The following is a 21,395-nucleotide window of genomic DNA, read 5'->3' as shown; positions in this document are numbered from 1 at the left end:
TTATGGTGTCAATTTTGGTTAAGTTTTTTTATCATCTCAGAATTTGAAAATGTGTTATACTGATTCTTCTTGCTAAGTGTAATGCTTTTCCTCTAAGATCATAAGACCAATCCAACTCATATTCCTGTTCTAACCTTTAACATGCCGTTTTTCTCCACTGATTGTATGATATCATCTTTATTATATAGTATACAATATATTTTGCATTATGTTTTGCCATGTTATAATTGTTTATGACCTATTTGTTCTGCTTCATAGATCAGTCATCAAGACTATGCCACATTTTTAGTTTTTAATAGCTTTCAAATCCATTGTAATATATAGCTGAGTAATTCCCATCTTGTTACTCTTGTTTGAATATTCTTACATAAATAGTCAAATAAATATTCCTAAATCATCTTGCCTTTTTATTAGTAGTATAATATATTTTTTCAGCAAGCTTGCAAAAAAAAAAAATCACTGGGAACTGGGATTTTGCTTAAAATTGCATTAAGTCTTTTTAATAATTCTTAAAAAAACTGAAAATTTTTCTAGCAGAGTGTTCTCATTCAAAACTTTGTATGTCTGGATTTTATTCACTTTGCTGTGAATAAAAATGATAGTTAAAATGGTATAAATAAAATTATATGGTCTTAGTAAAAATGTATAGCTTCCTAAACATAGGTATCTTTCATTTCTTATTCAAGATATTCTTAGGAATTTTATGGTATTGTTGCTACCATGAATTAGACTTTATTCTAGTATATATATAACTAGATATACCCACTATCTAGCATCTATCTAACTTTACTGGCATATCGCTGCAACTGTCAACTGAAGAACTACAAAATTACTTGTAGAATTTTCCTCAAACTATATTCACTTCACCTTTAGGGATTCTAACACATCTTCTAAAACACAGTCCCACCACCACCACCTCATTCATGATTATGTTGTATCTCCCATCCCTCAGGATTGGTGGGGGTGAGCAATGTAAAGATGCATTGGAGTAAAACAGCTATTGGGTACAATGGGGTTTTTTGTTTTTTGTTTTTTTTTTCATAGAATCACTTTGAGCTTTTCTTTTGCATTGTGCTTTCTAAAATAATAAGCAAGAATTTCCTTGAAGAAGACAAGAAATTTGCCTCTCTTAATTCAATCAGCAGTGACTCTAATGTGTGCAAACCCCATGCTGATGCTTCAGGAACACAGGCCTGCAGATCTGAGCTTCGTCTTTGGGCAGTCACGTTTGGGTACCAAGTGGTACTTGATAGTCGGGTTAACTGAGCTAAGCTGGAAACAATGCTACAACAGAAATAAGAATATGTATTTTTATTAACCGTATGTCATTCTGTTCTGAATATAGGCATCATGTTAGTGAAAATACAATTGCTGAAGTAAAGGCAGGAATAAACCTAAATTCTGGAAAAAACAGTCAAACTTCAGTATTTCTGCACATCTGTAGTTTTTTCTATCCTCATAAATAAAGTACACATGGAAGCCTTGTGTTAACCAAGGATGTACAAATAAGTCCTTGTCTGGAAGTTGGAAGAGATGGAGGGAGGCTTTACTATCTGATCTGCTCCTTGAAGACAGCATCAATAGCTCTCTACCCAGAAACAAGGGGCTTGTCTCTTCTCATTTTCATAAAGCCCACAGTGCCTACACTTAATCAGGGTTAATGCCGATTTCTAAATTGTTTGTTTGGAACCTGCAATGTGTTTTCCTACGGAAATGATGCTTTTCATCAGAGCTTCTCAGATTTTCGAACACATCATAATCTGGAGAGCTTGGTAAACACAGAGTTCCATGTCCAGAGATACTGATTCAGTATGTCTGGAGTGGGACTCAAGGAAATTGTATTTTTAATAAGCTCCCAGGGATGCTTGTGTTCCTTGGCCCATTGGAGCAGCCTCAATTTTGATAATCACCAACAAACATGCTCATATACCGCCACATGACGCCTCTCCTCCCCTCTGCACAGCTGTAGGCAACCCTCAAGGGAAGTGAACAGAGTCCCTGATGGCGGTGTTGTTGCTAATCAGAAGAGGTTTGGCACCGGGAGAGGATTAAGAAATACAGATCGGGTGGAGGAGGTGTGAGCAGTGCAGCTGACAGACCTAGTTTCCTGAAGGACTGAGTAGGAGACCGGGAGGCCGTGGGACTGGGCTCCTTTTGGCAACCACACTCATCAGATTCCATGGGAACAGGGCAGTGGGAGAACATGTCCACCAACCACAATGACTTCTAGGCAAATGGAGTGGATCTAGTGGGAAGGAAAAATGGGGTTTAAGAACATTAGCTTCCTAGAGTGTCCCTGCCCCCAGTTCTTTTCAATTCATGTGATATCATCTTTTCTGACCATAGTTAAACATATAATCCAGACCTTCCTAAAGAGGAAAGGGCGCTGACACCTACAAAACTTCGAGCACAACCCTCGGCACATTACATGTATCATCACACTTACTTTTTTCCCTCATTTTACAAATGTGTAAAGAGCAAGAGTGTAGCTCCCACACCTGCCTGGGTGAGTGGTTTTGGATAAATTACTTAATCTCTCCAAGCACAGTTTTTTTCACAAGAACAATCATTCATATTTTGCAGTATTGTGGTAAGGATTAATATATATATAGGTCAAAACCAGCCCAGTGCCTGGCCCATGGACAATGCTCAATAAATGGTAGTTATATCATAATTATCATAATTGTCCTCATTAACAATAAAAGGAAAAAAAACAGAGGAGCTTGCTAAATTTTTACATAGTAAAATTTCAAATCCAGGCACTTTTTTCCAAACTTATTGTCTCCACCCTAGCCTTGTTACCCAAAATCTGTCCAAATTCTAGTATTTTGGTGTCACTTAGTAGCTTGTTAAAAATAGAGACTCTCAGACTCCACCCAGACTAATTGAATCATAATCTTCATTTTAACAAGATTTCCCAGGTGATTTGTATGCACATTGAAATTTGTGAAGCATAGTTCTACAGTGCTCATGACTTTATTGACTTGTCTGACAGAGCATTATGCTTAGTTATTAATGTTGAAAATGAGCCATTTGCCCATTGGCTATTTTTAGAATGTGAGTTCAACAGGAGTAAGGATTTTTATTTATTCATGACTAGATATCCACTACCTGGAAAAATCCCTGTATATAGTAAAGCTCAGTAAATACGTGTTGAGTAAATAAATCTAAAGCAAAATTTGAGGAGGGTATCTTCTAGAAATGTTTTAAATATTGAAGCGGAAGCAAGCCCTGTTCCATGGACATAACTCATTGCCCATCAAGGTCCAGGTAAAATGAGGCTCCCCATTTTATTTGCCACAAATACTGGAGGAGAGGAGGAGAGAACTGGTTATTCTTGTTACCCTTACATGTCACCTTTGTGCAGACTAATCTGCACATAAACTCAGAAACCCAGAGTCGTCCGCACACTGCCGTGTTCAGAATGCTCTTTTTGGAGCGCTTTATTTCCATTATCAACGTCCAAAATATCTACTGGGCAAGAAGTTCTTACCATCACTTTTCAAATATAATGAATGTATCTCTAATAATTACTAGATGAATCTCTGCTTTGAAGTTTGGCTTTTCATTATCAAATAAGCCAGGTATTTTTAAGGGATTCCTTTCCATTGAGCAACCATAGTACCTATCAAAAATTTTAAAAAGAACTTCCTGCACTTTCTTACAGTTGTTTGTGCACATTTTGAGCTTAAACCACTGAATTATAAGTCTCTAAATGAGTAAATCTCTATTAAAAATATTGTTGTCACCTAATACTTGGTATATTCAAAAGAATGCAAGCAACATATGTGAGTTGTGAACCAGAACAAATTTAACACTCTAAATCCAGAATCAACAAGAAAAGATTACCAATTCCACTACATCCACCAATGTCTTGTGCATGGCTAGAAAAAAAAAATGGACCCTCAAAGATATATTCACCTCATAATCTCCAGAATTTATGAATATTCCGTGAACATCTGTGTGCAAGTATGCACACACAGTGATATGTACATGTACATATATTTATGTAATGTGACTTTCATCAACAGTAATTTAGTAAAATTATTACTTGACAGGAAATCAGTTCTAGCCTTAGCTCTGCCACAAATCTTCAGTTAATCCTAGCTTCTTAAAAGTACAAGTTTCCTTTAAATGAAGAAATATGAATACATAATCTTTAAGAATCCCATGAGCCCCAAATTCCATGATTCTATGAAGACATTTTATGAGGCACCTCAAGACAGACAGACAGAGGGAGAAAAGTGGAAGTTTAATGTAAATATAAACTGAATTTGGAAATAATCTTCTTTTCTCTTTTGAAGTAAAATTCACATTCAAACGATTAATGAAAGAAAAGTGACAAACACAATTTTATTTGATTGTGTTTATTTGATATACTCAAAAAAGTAAAATGAATGTTAATGTATCATGTTCACATTTCACCTCTTTCCTTAATAAACTTAAATTGGGCAAATTTTATGTGACATCTTATACATTCTTGCTTGTACTTAAAGCCCTTGAATCAAACAATATTTCTACCCTTAAGGAGCTCAGAATCCAGTGGGAGAGATAAACAAATGGATGTGTTACTTTCCTATTGCTGAACACCACAAACTTAGTGATTTAATCCAACACAAACTTGATGTCCTACAGTTCTGGAGATTAGAAACCAAAATGGGTTTCAGTGGGCTAAAATGAACTAGCAAGTTCTCAGGTTTGTAATAGTTCCTGGGGGTGTTAAAATGGCAATTTCTATAGAGATCCAATGTAATAGAAACACTATCCCAAAGTGAAGGTGGTAGACTCCATGCAAGACTTACACTAAAGGGAAGAGAAAGCATTTTACCTCTTAGATTCCCATACATTGTTGGTTTGTAAACTGGCCCTGTACACAGAGAGCAAGAGGCTGAAGAAGGAGGCAGGGCACTTCAGATTGGAAGGTTGCAGGTTTAATAAACAGGGAACCTATTTAGGAGGCTTGTCTTGGGTGCCCACAAGACCCATAGATCTACCTTACTCTCTCAAGGCTGTGTCCTTGGGCCAGCTTCTAGCGCAGAGGGGCAAGCAGAACACACATTCCAAAGACAGAGGAGAGGGTGAGGAGCAGCTGATTGTCGGGGTCCAACTTCTGGGTCAACCGGCAGTCAAGTCCTCTCGATGACCTTCTCCAACATACTTATCAAAGATCTGAAAAGGTCAGAAATTGTGGATTTCAGAGGAGATTTTTGGAGAAACCTATTCCTGTGCTGTGAATCCCACCTCTTCCTCTCCCTGCCCATTCTTCCTCTTTCTAGGGACAGAGATACAGGTGCTTGCCCCTCAGTTATGCCTTAGGGAAGAACTTCAACAGGGTGACTTGGAGAGCATGATGCATATCCCCTGCCCTTTGCAAAACAGCAGCCTGGTGTCTGACTCCACCTGCAAATCTGAATCTCTAGAGGTGTCCTGGATGGCTGTTGTTTAAGCTAGGAAAGAAGTAGGTTAGATGTGTGCCACAGACACTCACCAGGTGCTTGTCTTTGACCTTTACAAGAAAGACTGCCTGGAAACCAAAACCATCAGCAGGAAGAAGCTGAAGTTATCATCAGATAGAGATGTGTGTGCCTCATCTGTGGAGCTATGGATTGCGTTCTCCAAAGAATCTCATGGCTAGTTTTAAATACAATCCTGTCTATAAAGCACTGATAATACAAGACAATTAGTAAGAACTTGCTCCCCTTTTTTTCCTTCTGTGTCTCAACTCAGGTGGGATTAGAAGCCAAAGTTAGAAACTGGAAGAACTGTAGAAGTACTAGGTGGAGAAAGAATGAGCCAACATATTCCTTTTTCTTAAGTGGGCTTCTGATCTGAGGCAGGTTTGACAGAAGCACAAGTAGGGAAGACGGAGAAATTTTAAATTTTAGTTTAGTTAAAATTTAAAATCTTTATTTTAAATTGAAATGTGGTTGTTCTTGGAGAATAAATATTCCTTGGAAACAAAAATGAGGTTGCTAGTTACATCTTGTTTGTTCAGTGTGATGCTTTCAAATGACCTTAGAATTCTGGGTGGGAAGGAGCTAAGGAGCAGTCACCTAGTTCTCCCTCCTTCATACTGCCTAGGTAACCTCAGGTCACTCCATCCGCCATAGCACATGTGCATTCTCAGATTCTGTCAGCCTCATCTGCCTCCCAGTGTTTGATTTGGCCCTTTACGATAATAATGAATTTGAACTTTCCTTCCTACATATGATTTCTATCTGTATTTAACCTCTGTAAATTGTTCACACCTGATCTTTTCCCATTTTTCAGATTGAGTACTATCTTTTATTTGTTGATTCTTAGTACTCTTTATATGTAAAGGTTGTTAAGTCTTTGACTATTATATAGGTTGCAAAGATTTTTCTAAATTCATTGTTTTTGATGGTTCTTTATGTACTTTAAGGAGTATAGAACTATTGAAATGTTATGTAGTTTAATCTATTAATGATTTACTATCATGATTTCTGCCTTTATTTTGAAAGCCCTTCCTCACTCAAATATTACAAAATATTTACCTGCATTTCTTCCTGGTTTTATAGTGTACTTACCTCTAAATCCTTAATTCATGTGGAATTTATTTTGGTATTTCAAATGATTCAAGTATTTAAGTTTATATTGTTTCAAATATTTAATTATTTGTCCTAATGCTATTTGGAGGATAATCCTTTACCCACAGATCTTAAATATGCCTTTATTGTGTCCTGAAGTCTTGACATTAAAAATATTTTCATATTGAAAGATTATATCATATTACTGTACATTTGCATAGCTAGAATGAACTCTGCTTGGTGGATTTTATTCGCTAATGTTTTATTTAACATTGATGTATCACAGTTTGTAAGTAAGCATGGTCTGTAGTTGTCTTTAACGTCTTTTGTTTTTTTAATGAGGGTTATTCCAGCCCATTGGCTGCATTTGAAAAGTCTCCTTCTTAATGCTCTACAGTAGTTTATACAATGTAAGAATTGTCTGTCTTTTAATGATTTGATAGAACTATAATCTATAACTCTAGTAAGTGGGATGCCTTTTTCACGAATTGATCTTTTACTGAATGTTAAATCTCTTAGAAGATCTATTCAGGTTTTCTATTGCTTCTAGAGTTAATGTTGATCATTTACACTTCACAATAAAGTCTTCCCTTTCATCCAGAATTGTCTGGAAAACTAATGTGCGTCATGAACCTCTGAGAGTATTACATAAAGGTTTTTTAAACTTTCTTGACCAGGAACATTTTGTTGTTGTTTAACTAATCCTTTTGTAAGATGATTATTCTGTTACACACTTTGAGAAATATTAACAAAATGTCTTAGAGCATTCCCTTAAATTTGTTTTTCAATTCTCTCCCCTGTACGAATAATTGTATTCCCTTTCTTATTTGGAATATTGTATATTGCTTTTTCTTTATTTTATACAATTAGCTTTAATCTAGGGATTAGCTTTTCAATATGTGTGTTAATTCTCTTTTTCTATAATTCTTTTTCTTTTCTTTTCCCCCTCAATACAAAAGAAGTTTCAATCAGGAAGCCACTAAGAATTTGTTTCAGAAAACCTAAATGGCTATACTTTTAAATATTTAAAGTGAACACAAAATGAAAGGAAGCGAGAAGAATGAGCAGGAAGAATACATTAATGGGAAATATTAAAATGAGAGAGAAGGGAGGAAACCAACACTAGCAAAAGGTAATCGATGAGATAGATTTTTCCAGATATTTTTCCAGTTTTATTGAGATACAATTGACATACATCACTGTATAAATTTGAGGTGTACAGCATAAAGGTTTGACTTACATGTATTATGAAATTATCACCACAAGGAATTCAGTTACCAGCCATCATTTCATAAACACAATAAAAAGAATTGGAAAAAAAGAAAAAATTTTCAATATCTTAATGAAGGGTTAATATTATTTACCTTCCATCAGCTAGTCTTCTAAGTATGTTATAACATCTGAATTTCAGTTTCCTCACCTGTCAAATGGACATTATTATATCTACCAAGTAAAGTTTGGGTGAAAAGTAGAACTGTTGAGTTACCAGTCAGTTTTCCCCAATAGCTATGGACTTTTAGTGCCCCTATAAAATTTAAAGAAGAGATATTTGGGGCTTGCAGAATCCTAAGCAATTTCACTGCATGATATGCCACAACATATGAATTTTTAACCCATAGATAAATCTGAATTATGAAGCAAATTCTTACACAAAAAATCACAAAAAGATTTTGTGATCCCTGCATTATAATGAACTATATTTAATTGATTTCAAAATACATTATTTTTACATTTTCTTATCTCCATATTCAGAATGCTCCTTGCAATTGATGACGTTTTAGAATTATGGTTGACATTGTTTTTCTTTCCTAGGAATGCATAATGTAATGCATAATGAGGGGTACATTTTACAGATGAAGACATCTTAGATTCAACAAAATACTGTAAGATCTTCAAATTTAATTTTTTCAAATTTAATGTTCTCTTTCTAGTAAAATCTACATGTCTTAGTGAAGTACTATAATCATTAGCAGAGGAAGTAAGTTTTGATAATTGTCTTGTCCAATGGCCTTGTGTGCCTCTGACTCACCTCCAGTATACTCCTGCCATTCAGGGTACCAGGCACATATCCACACAAACTCATTCAAAAGCTTTAGAGGATTACATACACTAAAAGAGACCTTACAGCTCACAAATAGCCCAGGTCCCTACCAAGGAGCACATAAAAAATGTAAACCTCAGGGGATAGTACACCAAAGCAATGAACCAAAACAAGAGGAGTCCTATGCAGACATCAAGGTTTTAAACTTCCTTGATGAAACAGTGTCGTGTTCCTGGTTCAGACTTAAAGGCACAAATTTTAATTTAAGGCACTTTTTTTTTAGAGCAGTTTGAGGTTTACAGAAAAATTGAAAGGAAGAAAGAGAAATTTCCCATCATAGCCTTTTACACTGCCAAGCCCGTCAGCCAGTGATACATTCATTACGATTGATGAACCTGCACTGACACATTATAATCACCCAAAGTCCATAGTTTGTATTAGGATTCACTCTTGGTGTCGTATCTTCTATGGAGTGAGACAAAATACAATGACATGTATCCAACAGCGTAGTATAAAACAGAGTACTTTCATTGCCCTAAAAGTCCTCTGAAGGCACAGATTTTAAAATGTTCAGACAGGGACCCAGCTCCACTCCACTCTAATTGTTGCATTCCCTTTAAGACCTCCCTAACACCAAGAACACAAGCTGTTGGGTAAATACACTGGCCACCAGGATCAGCCTACAGCACGAGGCAAGCAGGGATTACTCTGTTCTTTTCCTTTCTCCACCTTAATACACTGGAGGTGTTAGAAATCTTGATGAAAGTGGAAAAGGAAGTGTTCCTTGAAGGGCACCTACATGTCCTTCGTGATAAACCAAGGAAGGGGGTCCCACCCCCTCTGCAGACCTCTAAAGCCACTGCTAAAATAGGGGAAGAGAAAATACCTTTGTCCTGTTTATTTTGGGATCTAGGGCTTGGGAAACAAGTTTAAAGAAGATCACAAAAGTACAAATGTTAATGTAAAAGTAAATATGTAAAGAGAGATGGAATTCTGTTCAGTGAGTCAAATAAATAATAGATGAACAGAAAAATGAAAGATTGACAGAGATCTTTATAACAGCACAACTAGCAAACTAAATAGGTGGAGAAATGGGTACTTTAGGCACTAATGATAGGAGTACATAGCCTATTCTAGAATAATCGGGGGTAGCATATGATAAAATTGAGCAACTGCATGACCTATGACTAAAAGATCTCAGTTCTAGAAATACGTCTCAGAAAGATTCTCACACAATGCCATAATAGGAAGTGCCAATGCTGTTGTTTGTAACAGTGAGAAATTTGAAGAAATTATCTGTCTCTGAGGGGAAAAGTGAATATTGTGGAATTCTATGGGACAATAAGAAAAAAATGAAGTGCATGTACATACTGGAACATGCTGTATTCTCTTAAGCAGGGCTGACTTGATGGTTGTGGGAGGTGGGCAACAAACAGCACTGGGCTCTGTGCTGAAAAGGGCCTCATACTTTACTACTCGGCTGTCATCATCTTGAAATTCTTACTCACTTTTAAACAAAGGGCCCTGCATGTTCATTTTGTGCTGGCTATCACTTATTATGCGGTCAGTCCTGTTCACAAGAATAGTGTGGAGTAATAAAAGTAGGAAATAGAATGATTTATTATGATACCATATGAAAAGGCTATTTAATATACTTTACAGTATTACAATGATGTTTTAGGATAAAATGGAGATTATGTGGGACTGGAAATTAGAGACAAAAGTTAAAGTAAATAAGAATAAACAAAGCACTACAAAAGTCTTCAAACTGCAATGATTTGGATTTCCTTTGGGTGAAGGATACACTACAAAAAGCTTTTGGTGAAGAAGTTCACTATCAACTATGCAATACTGGAAAACTGTTCTTGTCCATTTCTTTTGCCCAAAAATGTCTGATTTTCTAGCACAGACTGGATTTCAGTTGTTTATAAATTGCCAACACACAATCTATCTTTCCAATTGGTTTTATTTTTCTTTTGGAGACTCCAAGTGGCATGCTAATAGAATATATTACTTTGTAAGTAGAACTACCTGTTAAAAAGATGGTAATAAAGTAAAGTAAATAAATCTATAAGAATGTTAAATTAAACTGCTGAAACTGGTGCCAGGTCCCTGTATCTGGGGAGGTCTCTCTCCATGCACTAGCAGAAACCTCAATGGACAGAGTAGGGTTCTTGACTCTGATCACTCTGATGGAGAAATAAATTCATGAACAGGTCAGATGAGTGTAGGTAAAGAAGGAATTCATTAAAGCGAGAGTTGAAGTGAATGGCAGCAGTGACAGAGGAAGCAGAGAGCAAGGAAGGACAGAGAGAGGAAAGGGAAATTCATTGAACTCCCACTCAGCATAAGGCAGATCCCTCGCCAACTCCTGAAGCCAGGGTCACCTGGCACCCAGTGTCTGCTTTAATCTGTGTGTCATGGGAATTAAGCTCCTATCACCCCAGGATTTGGGGGAGCCACAGAGCACTGGATGGAGTGAGATTACGTTCTGAGAACTTCCCCAAAGCAAAGAAAGGAGATTTTCAGGCAGGCTACTAAAGAGCGTGATTGTACAGCTGCGGGCCACTCTGGGTCACCCAGGTGGCAGGAACTTGCAAGCCCAAAGCAGAGATCTCTTCCCTACTTGCCTGAAGTAGAAATGAGAAAATGTGCCTAAGTCTAGAAAACTGAATGCTATCTCTGATAAGAGATATTATGTCATTTTCCACAGTCAGTCCTCTAGATATTCTATTAAGATAAACTTAACCCAAGGGATTTATGATCCTGTTCTTCTCCAAGATAATGGTTACCTGCAAGCAGTAGAAATATATTGTTTAGAACTGATTGCATTGACTTAAGATAAGCTGATCACCATAAAACGTTAGGAATCTTGCCTCCTAAGTCCCTGGTTTTTAAAATGGAATCTTAGCCTTAAGATGGAGTCCCTCCTATTTTTACTATACTATTTATATCTCATCACTTTTCATCATAGGCAGGAAAAATTTATCATGATGCTTGTCCCATGTCCCTGCTCTACCTCAAAACCATTCTAGTAACAGAAGCAAAACCAATTCCAACTTTAATATTAAATCAAATGACTCAAACTGAGACAATCTAAAAAAATTGAAGGTATTTAAATCAACCTCATGCCACTAAGTCCTGGCTGCCTGACTAAAACACAAATTCTGATACAAATATGTTTAACAGCCATCTTCAACGATCTGAGTGGATGTAGATTAAACCAATAATGAAAATTCAGGAACTAATTCAGGATATACTCTTTCTCTTTTTCAGATGACTTTTAAGCATGTAAAATATTAGTTTAGGGATCATTTTAGAAGTTTAGTTGGTTTAATTTAGTCAAATTCGATCTGTACCTTTTAATTATAAAAACAGAAAATAAGAATCTACACAATTCTAAAATTCCTTACGGATTACCTAACACCAAAACTCCACCCAGTGCAGATCCAGGAGCTGCTTATGTAGTAGGAAAGAGATTGGTTAGAGAGAAGGAAAAAGCCTGTTTTTTACCTTTAGTTGGCTGGAGATCTTGAATGAGATGTTGTGTTTCTAGACTTCAGTTGAAAGAAATGGATACATTTTGTGAAATTCCTGCCAGTTCTGATATCCAGTTTACGTAACAAGGTAGAGGAAATTTAGGAAAGACAAAGCAGTAATTTGGAATGAACAACATTACAGATGTTGCAGCTAGATGATGCAGAAGGATTAAGCATTTTATAGAGATGTTTATATGACTGGGTCATCGCATCCATTCTTCAGTGAAAATTATTTTAGGAATGAAGAGTCAATATTCGGCTGAGAAGCTTCTGGTCCGTCTAACTCTTGAGGCACAGAACTCTGGGACTGGCTTAGCAGGAGCAAGGATTTTAGTCCATTAACACTCTTCTCATCACTGGTTAAAAATTCACCTAACAAGTTTGCCTGGGTGGCATCTTTTGTATTTGAAGCTAGGAGGATTAATCTGTCTTCAGTTGAGAAATTTCTGGTTGCAACATCTTCTGGGGTTTTGAACAGAGTGTATTCCACTGACAGCTGATTTTAGAAAGAATCAATTTGAAGTTCCCAAGACTTGAAGACAGACCGCCAGAGACCTCAGAGATTGGTAATGACTACTGATGTGTTTGCAGATCACCTGGCTCATGGTATGTCAATGAGACATGGGAAATGTTTGGTGGTACAGAGCTCTCTATATGCTGGTGAGGAACATTGTGTTTTGATTCTGTGAAGTGAAGCAACAGAGTGCAAGTATAATGTGGCCACTCCAGATGGAGAAGATAAATTGCAGAGTTTCCTAGGCATGCTGCAATGTTTTCCCTTTCAGAAAGCATTAGCATTTAGCAAGCAGACATTATTATATTTGAATCTCAATAAGAGGAGTTATAAATCTATACCTGGGAAAGGCAAGTGACAGATTTTATGGATTTAAGAGAACTTTCTTTTGGATTGTGCATCTAATGGCTTGGGAAATAATGTTTGAATGTTTTAAAAATTCTAGCATTTTCAGAAGAGCACCTTAGAGCAGGAATATTACTTCTTATGAGCAGGGTTATCTGCAGGGAAACATGGGCCAAGCAGTGAGCAGGAATCACTGTACTGCCATTCCTGCATATGGAAATTTTACGCATTCTCCTAATAGTTTGTACAGGACATGACATTCTCTGTTTCTGCTGCTTTGTAATGAAAAGCCTTACTGGGTGAGGAGTGGTAGAGTGGTTCATATTAATGTAGATTCTACATAGAGTAACATGTTTCTCTAACCCTCGTAACTGGAGACCTACATTCAAGGCTGGGGAGATGAGTGCGAGCCAGTCTGAGGGACTAACATCCCCCTAGACATTGAGAGACATAATGATCACCATTTAATTCTGTTTGTCAAAGCCAAATGATATGTAGCCAAATTCTACATATCAGAGTCAAATACTATTTTTGTTTGTTCTTACAATGTACTTTATTTTCTGTTTCCAGAAATAGGAGAGTTGTTACCAGACTCTTTTCATGTTTGAAAGAAGAAATCAGTTCAAATATATGATCATTTTGGCATGCTTAATGCTTCAGACTGGAAATATGGTAGTGGGAACTGAACTTGGGGATAGAAATATGGTATTAAAGGAGTCATTTTACTGTAATTTGCTTTAATGTTCCTTCACCAGCCTCCTTTACTTGGTAAAAGAAATTGAAGAACAAATTATATCCTCCACAGCTCCTCCTTTGTTTTTTATTTTATTTTTAAAACTTTGAAACAGTAATCTTTCAGAGTGCAAGTGCTTCAATCTTAATACTGTAGAAGAGTCATGAAAATATATGACCCTCTAGTTGTTTGCTATTTTTCATTTCTCTGTTGGGCATTTTATTCCCCATTAACCCTGAAACTAATCTCTTTTCTGCATCAGGGCTTGGAGCACAGAGCTATTGGCCTCTCAGTCCTATTTGAAGATCCTATCAAAGCTGAGTTCTTCCTTTGATACATGTACAAAATCCTCAATTCTGAAATTTGTAGGCCTGGATATCCTGTTGTGTAATGATTTCCTTCCATTCACTTATTAGTAAGCTTGTCACTCTTCCCCAATTCCAAACACCTTTCAGTCTTTTGGTGGAGCAATTGGAGAAGACCAATTTAAATCTAGATTCAGATTAACTTTGCTACAAACAGCTGTGTAACCTTGTGAGTCACTGTTCTTTCAAAAGAAATAAGAATATCAGCTTTGTGAAGGATGCTGAGGTAAGAGGAAAACAATTGAAATTTTTGTAAACACTTCAGATTAAACAGGTCAGATAAAAGGAAAATGTGGCAGATGCCAAAACATTTCAATTAACAAGCAACAGTCTTCTGGCAAACTCAGTTGTTTGTATCACTGCTGAAGATCCAGTAATAAACAAAGATTGCAGGGGTGAGGGTGGGGAGGGGGTGGTGGGGGACTGATGAAATGGTTATTACCAGGTGGAAATACCAAAGCTTGTGGACTTTGCTCAGTAAGAAGACTTTAGTGCCTTTACTCAGAAGTCTTGTGTTTAATTTACACCTAATTATTTCTAAGTGTAAATGTATTTTTATTAAAAGACAAATTCAAGCTAATATATTTTTATTAAAAGATAAATTCAAACTAATAAAGTCATTGAAGAAATATATATAACCAATAAGTAAAAAAGGAAACATTTTAATTTTAAGTATCCATGTACAACTATTATCATTTTGGAGTAATCCAGCATTTTTGAAGATGAGACTTTTTGTTTTATTTACTTGAGATATTTTAAAAACAAAATTGTACTTTTATATGTAAGCTGCTTAAAAATTGTTTTTGTGTCTATAGCCCTGAACAGATTTTGTGGAACTCCATACTTACAAATATTTAGGCTAACATATAAAATTTATTTATCATAATTTTAAATAGTTGCAAGGGATGTACTTTAAGACACATTGTAAATACTGACAGTTTTAAATTAAATTATTACATAATTTAAAAAATATATCCAATAACATAGTGATTTAACACCTAATATCCATTGGAAAAAAAAATCTCATATTCAATGGATTGAAATTTTATATCATTTTGTCTTTGAATTCATATTTTCAATCCACTTTTTTCTACAGGGATTTTATATATTTCCATAAATTTCTATTCTAACACAATATATTTCTTTGTTTAAAAAAGTCTTTTGTTGATCAGTTGATCCTTCTCTGCAACTAAAAAATAGATATACATTGAAATTTAAATTGTGACCATAAGATTGCATTTTCTTTTAATTTTTTAATGATTTGTCATGATTTTTACTAGTATACAATTGATCAAAGTATAATAAATATTAAAAGTGTAATGAGTAAATATTAAGTATTAAAATCAAATTCTATTAGTAATGAATCTCTTAAAGACATGAATGGACCTTTTCCTTTTCATTCAGACACCCACCTCTAAATCTTATTCATTGACAGATGAGACAAAATTCAGCAGCAATTCTTTTCCATTTATTCAACAGATATAAGTGTTGAATAAATATGTCTACATGTCATTCAATTCTTTGAACTCCCTCTGAAGCTCTGTGTCAAAAATAACATAGAAATGCATCCACAAAAATGATTTTTAATCATCTACCTCCTGTAACTTAAGTAAATCCTTTTTTATTTTTTGAAAGCAAAGAATTAGAAACAAACTAATAATTTTTGTTACTTTATTAGCAATGCCTTTCCCAAAACCAATGTCAATATTGTCAAGTGTTCCTTTGTTAGGGGTCTCAGACTTTTTTACAGCCTGTGACAGTTCACTATAGTAAAATCCCAGAGGAGACAGGCCCCTCCTTTATAGAGTTGAAAAAGGAGAACCTAATCTAAGCTAAAAATTCTCAGGCCTTATTAATTTTAGGAAAGAGTATATATGAAAGACAAAGATCTAGAATTTGCTTTTTAAAACACTGTTTATGTGCCTATGCATTTCTTGGAATGTCATTACATACCCTAGTTTGAAGACTATACTAGGGTATACTGGTTTATACAACTCTTCCTCCCAATAACAGTTTTTCCCCATTTAATATAATAAGTATGTCTTCATATTATTACATAGTCTTCACAAACAATTTAATGACTTTATCTACAATATTTAATTACCTAACATATTTAATAGTTTAAACATCACTTCATAATTGAAATTTTTTAAAATTTTTATTTATTGCATATAGTAAGCATGTAAGCAATAGCATAAGAAAAGATCCCACCTCCTTCAAATTAAGAACGTATCCTGTTAACAAAATAGCAGTAGACTCATGGACATTGAGAAGTGACTAGTGGTTACCAAAGGGGACAGGTTGAGGAGGGTTGAAGGGAAGGGAGAAGGGGATTAAGGGGCACAATAATTCGAAATCACAATATAGGTTTGTCATGATAGTACAGCACGGAGAATACAGTTAAAGACTCTATAACATCTTACTATGTTGATGGACAGTGACTGCATTGGAGGGGTTGAGGTGAATATAGGTGAATATGAGGTGAATAATATGGGTGAATGTTGAACCACTATGTTGTGTATGTAAAACCATCACAGGGTTGTATGTCAATGATATTTTAATAAAAAAAAAAGAAAGTATCCTCTTAGCATAAGTTCATTGAATGGAACTTCTGGGACCTAAGATATGGATGTTCTTAAAAACTCCTAGTAAATATAGCAATACTGTTTACCAAATGCTGCAGTAATTTATGCCAGCACCAATAGTCATTGAGAACACCTACTTTGCAGTGCAATTTCCAGTTTCTTTTTGAGTTATATTCAGTAAAAGACACAAATCTTAAGGGCACACTTTTATGAGTCTTGACATCATCTCAGCTAAGATCAGTATTGCTATCACCCTAAAAGTTTCCTTTTACACCTTTCTGGTCAACTCATCCCCAATAACAAACTCTGTTGTGATTTCTGTTCCAATAGATTTGTTGTATCTGTTCTTCATCTTCATAGAAGTGGAATTGTACAATAGGCAGTCCTTTGTGTCTGGCTTCTTCAGCTCAGCATAATGTTTGTGAGACTTAGCGACATTGTCCAATGTGTCAGTGTGTTCCATAAATGTAACACAATTATGTATCCCTTCTACTACTAATGGACGTTTGGGTTATTTCCAGGAATTTGCTATTGTAAATAAAGCTTCAATGAACAATCTCACAAACAAGTTCTTATATAGACCTATATTTTATTTTGGGAAACAACCTAAAAATGGAAATACAGTCTCACAAAGTTTTAAGAAACTGTCAAAGTTTTTGATAGTTGCATTATTATAAATTCGTATTAGCAACATATGAGAGATCCAGTTGCTTCTCATCCTCTCCAACATTTGATGGTATTGGTCTTTTTAATGTTAGCCTACCTAGTGATCATAGAGTAGTAACTCCTGAGGGTTCTAATTTTCATGTTTCTGATAACAATATTGAGCATCTATCTTTTCATGAGTTTATTGGCTCCTCTTGCAAAGACTCTGTCAGAGTATTTCATGCATTTTTAAATTTAACTGTATGTCTTATTATTTGTTTCTTGATATATCCTAGATATTAGATCTTTATCAGATATCTACTGAAATACTTTCATTTTGTCTGTGAATTGCCTTTTTACTTTCTTAATGGTGCTTTTGATGATCAGAATTTTTTTATGTTAATAGAGTCTTGTTTATGATATTTTTTCTTTTATACCTAATTGTCAGTCTAAATTTATAAAGATATCTTTGTTTTCTTCTAAGAACCTCATAGTTTAGTGTTTACTTTTAGGTTTGCAATATAGCTCAGGTATATTATTTCTAGACTGAGAAATGTATCAAGGTTAATTTATTTTCAGAACTGATATCCAATTGTTCCAGCTGAAATAACTCTCTAAAAGGTTTTCCTTTTCTTACTGAACCACATTGGAGCCTATGTCAAAAGTCATTAGATTACATAAAATTTTATCTATTTCTGTATTCTGTTCTTTTCATGAATCTTTTTCAATCCTTTTTCCAATACCGTATTGTCTTAATTAGTGTAGTTCTATAGTAAATCTTAAAATCATGTTATGTAAGCCCTTTAACTTTATTATTCTTTTTCAAGATAATTTAGGCTATTACAGAGTCTTTATAGTTCTGTATAAATTTTAAAATTAGTTTGTCAGTTTTTATTAAAAAGCTTGATGGGATTTTCACTGGAATTTAATCAATCTATAGTTTGATTAAGTGACAGCTCAACAATATTGAGTCTTCTACATATAAACCAGGTATATCTCTCCATTTATTTATATTTCTTTATGTTTTGGCAATTTTCAGTGTGAAGATCTTGCTGATATTTTGTTCAATTTGTTCTTTATTATCTTTGCTTTTTATACTATTTAACACACATTTTTAAAATTTTGTTTCCTGAGAAGTTTTCACTAGCATAGGGTGCATAACTACTCTTCTTATATTGGCCTTGTATCCATCCTGATACTTTTCTGCATTCACTTACTAGATCAAGTAATTCTTTTGCAAATTAGTTAAGATTTCCTAAATGTACCGTAACATCATCTGTAAATAAATTCAGTTTTACTTATACTTTCCCATCTTTATTCTTTTTTGCTTTGTTTCTTCTTTTTCTTTTTGCTTGGGTTTAATAGTGCATGCAGCACCATGCTGAATAGTAGTGATTAAAGCTGATATCCTTTCTCATTTCATTCTTAAGATGAAAGTATTCATTATTTTATCACTGATTATAATTAGAGCTGGAAAGTTTTAATACAAATCCTTCAGATTACTGAGAAATATTCTAATTTGCTGACAATATTTTGTTAGGAAGAGGTATTGAGTTTTGTCAAATGTATTTTTCAGTTTTGTAACTGATCCTCTTTTATTTCCTAGTTTGATTAATTTCCATATTATTCTAATAATCTTGGCTGCCAAATTATGTATCCAGAGGAATAAAGACAATTTACTGTGGAGGAGCACACCCCAGTAGCACTGAAGGACATAAAAACAGCTGCAGTAATACCACTCAGGAAAATTGGTGAGTGTAATGATGACTTGAATGCTCTCAGTTAAAATCATATTTTTTTTGCCACTTCTTTAGTAGATAAGAAGTATACAGTAACTTTTTAGTAATATTTTTCAGCTATAAAGAACTAAAACCAGTAATGACAACAATAAATGTTTGTTAACAAAGCAAGTAAGTTGCATTTACTTACTTACCATTCTCACATTTAATCAGCAAATCATATTCTGGGCCTGCCTTGGGCCATATGCTATGGCCTACATTCCCATAAATGGTGAACAGATAAGGTGTTTTGCAGCAGGTATATCCTGATTTTTCCAGACAGTGTGTTTTATTATTCCAGACTGCTTACTGAATTATTTGAGCCAAAGTTTGTTTTTCTCTTCTTATTAGCACACAACACCTCTTCAGCCTCATTATAGCTTTTGTGGGCATCTAAAACTGATTGATCTGTGCTGTTTCAACTCCCACCTCTGTTTATTGGCACAGAGAGAATACTCTTATTTAGAAGCCCTTTAAAACCAAAATGTTGACGTGACTCTTCCTGCTACAGAGGTAAGGAAGGAGAAAAGGAGTGTTAAATGGGAAAAAAAGGAAGACAGAGAGAGGAAGTGATATAGAGAGAAAGAGAGAGGAAACTTGAGATGGTACACTGTTTTTTCTCTTGAATGAAGTTTATCTGATTTTTGACCAGAGGACCAAGAATGAGGAAGCTGGATAGATGAGCAACTTCTTCTGAGTAACATTTTCAGCCTGTAACTTTTTATATTAAATTATTGGGAATTCCATGACATGTAGTCAGGCTGATAGTCATTAAAGAAAATGACACAAGGAATGTTCCACCATACATGGGACAGGCAGCATAGGGTGGTGGTTATAATCATAGTATCTTGAATCAAACCAACTAGATATAAATCTCAGTGCCAACAATTGCTATCTATGTGAATTTAGCTAATGTACAATCCTCTCTGTGCCTCAGGTTCATCTTCTGTAAAATAAACAAACACAAGATAATAATACTAGTGCCTACCAGTAACATTGTTTTGTGAATTAAATAAGTTAATTCATATAAATCATTTTTGGGTTTCTTTTTTTCACTTTCTTTAAGTATTATTATATACAATCTTATGTTGGTTTCAAATGTACCTCACCATGGTTCAACAGCCCCCGCAATTTATGTTGTGATTGCGAATTACTGTTTCCTTTTATTCCCCTCCCCCTCCTCCCCTCACCTACCTCAACCCCTTTCCCTTCATAACCACTAGTCATGGTTCAGTGTCTATGAGTCTACTGCTGCTTTATATTCCACAAATAAGTAAAATCATATCGTATTTGTCTTTCTCCACCTGGCTTATTTCACTAAGCATTAATATCCTCTAGATCCATCCATGTTGTTGCAAATGTCAGGATTTCTTTTCTTTTTATGGCTGAATAATATTCCGTTGTATATGTACACCAAATCTTCTTTATCCATTTGTCAATTGATGAACACTTAGGTTGCTTCCATATCTTGGCTATTGAAAATAGTGCTGCGATAAACATAGGGATGCATATGTCTTTTTGAATCAGAGATTTCATTTTCTTTGTATAAATTCCTAGGAGTGGATTTCCTGGGTCAAATGGTATTTCTATTTTTAGTTTTTTGAGAAACCTCCATACAGCTTTCCACAGTAGTTGCACCAATTTGCATTCCCACCAACAGTGTAGGAGGGTTCCTATTTGTTTGCATCCTCACCAGCATTTGTTATTTCTTGTCTTTTAGATGTTGGCCATCCTAACTGGTGTGAGGTAATATCTCATTGCAGTTTTAATTTGCATTTCCCTGATGATTAGTGATGTGGAGCATCCTTTCATATGCCTGTTGGCCATCTGTATGTCTTCTTTGGAAAAATATCTATTCAGGTTCTCTGCCCATTTTTTAATCAGGTTATTTATTTTCTTGGTGTTGAGGTGTATGAGTTCTTTATATATTTTAGATATTAACCCCTTGTCAGATGAGTTGTTTATGAATATATTCTCCCATACTGTAGGATGCCTTTTTGTTCTGCTGATGGTGTCCTTTGCTATTCAGAAGGTTTTTAGTTTGATGTCATCCCACTTGTTCATTTTTCATTTTGTTTCCCTTGCCCAAGGAGATGTGTACAGGAAAAAAACTGCTCTTCCTTATATTCAAGATATTTTTGCCTATGTTTTCTTCTAAGTGTTTTATGATTTCATGATTTACATTCAGGTTTTTGATCCATTTTGAGTTTACTTTTATGTATGAAGTTAGACATAATTCAGATTCATTCTCTTACATGCAGCTGTCCAGTTTTCTCAACACCAGTTGATGAATAGGCTGTCT

At 35.0% G+C, this 21,395-nt stretch overlaps 1 protein-coding gene and 1 long non-coding RNA gene across 4 annotated transcripts in view; one reads left to right on the top strand and one right to left on the bottom strand.

Moving 5' to 3' along the window:
* Positions 1-1,980: 1,980 nt before the first annotated feature.
* The window catches only part of LOC118931485 (uncharacterized), a 102,292-nt gene continuing 82,877 nt past the window's right edge, over positions 1,981-21,395 (bottom strand). For both annotated transcript variants that reach the window (XR_008998900.1, XR_008998899.1), the window contains exon 3: positions 1,981-2,245. This is a non-coding gene — a long non-coding RNA (uncharacterized LOC118931485). The remainder of the gene's footprint in view (positions 2,246-21,395) is intronic.
* LIPK (lipase family member K) overlaps positions 6,509-21,395 on the top strand; it is a 60,614-nt gene continuing 45,727 nt past the window's right edge. The window contains exons 1-2 of one of the 2 annotated variants that reach the window (XM_057505862.1): positions 6,509-12,734; positions 18,922-19,066. The gene's annotated coding sequence lies outside the window, so the exon portion shown is untranslated. Of the gene's footprint in view, positions 12,735-18,628; positions 19,067-21,395 lie in introns of those variants that run through there. The other variant, XM_057505863.1, reaches the window with a different exon arrangement.

This window comes from Manis pentadactyla, chromosome 8 (genome assembly GCF_030020395.1).
Source record: "Manis pentadactyla isolate mManPen7 chromosome 8, mManPen7.hap1, whole genome shotgun sequence".
NCBI lineage: Eukaryota > Metazoa > Chordata > Mammalia > Pholidota > Manidae > Manis > Manis pentadactyla.
Note: the sequence above shows the minus strand (reverse complement) of the source record. Positions and strands in the feature narration are given on the sequence as shown.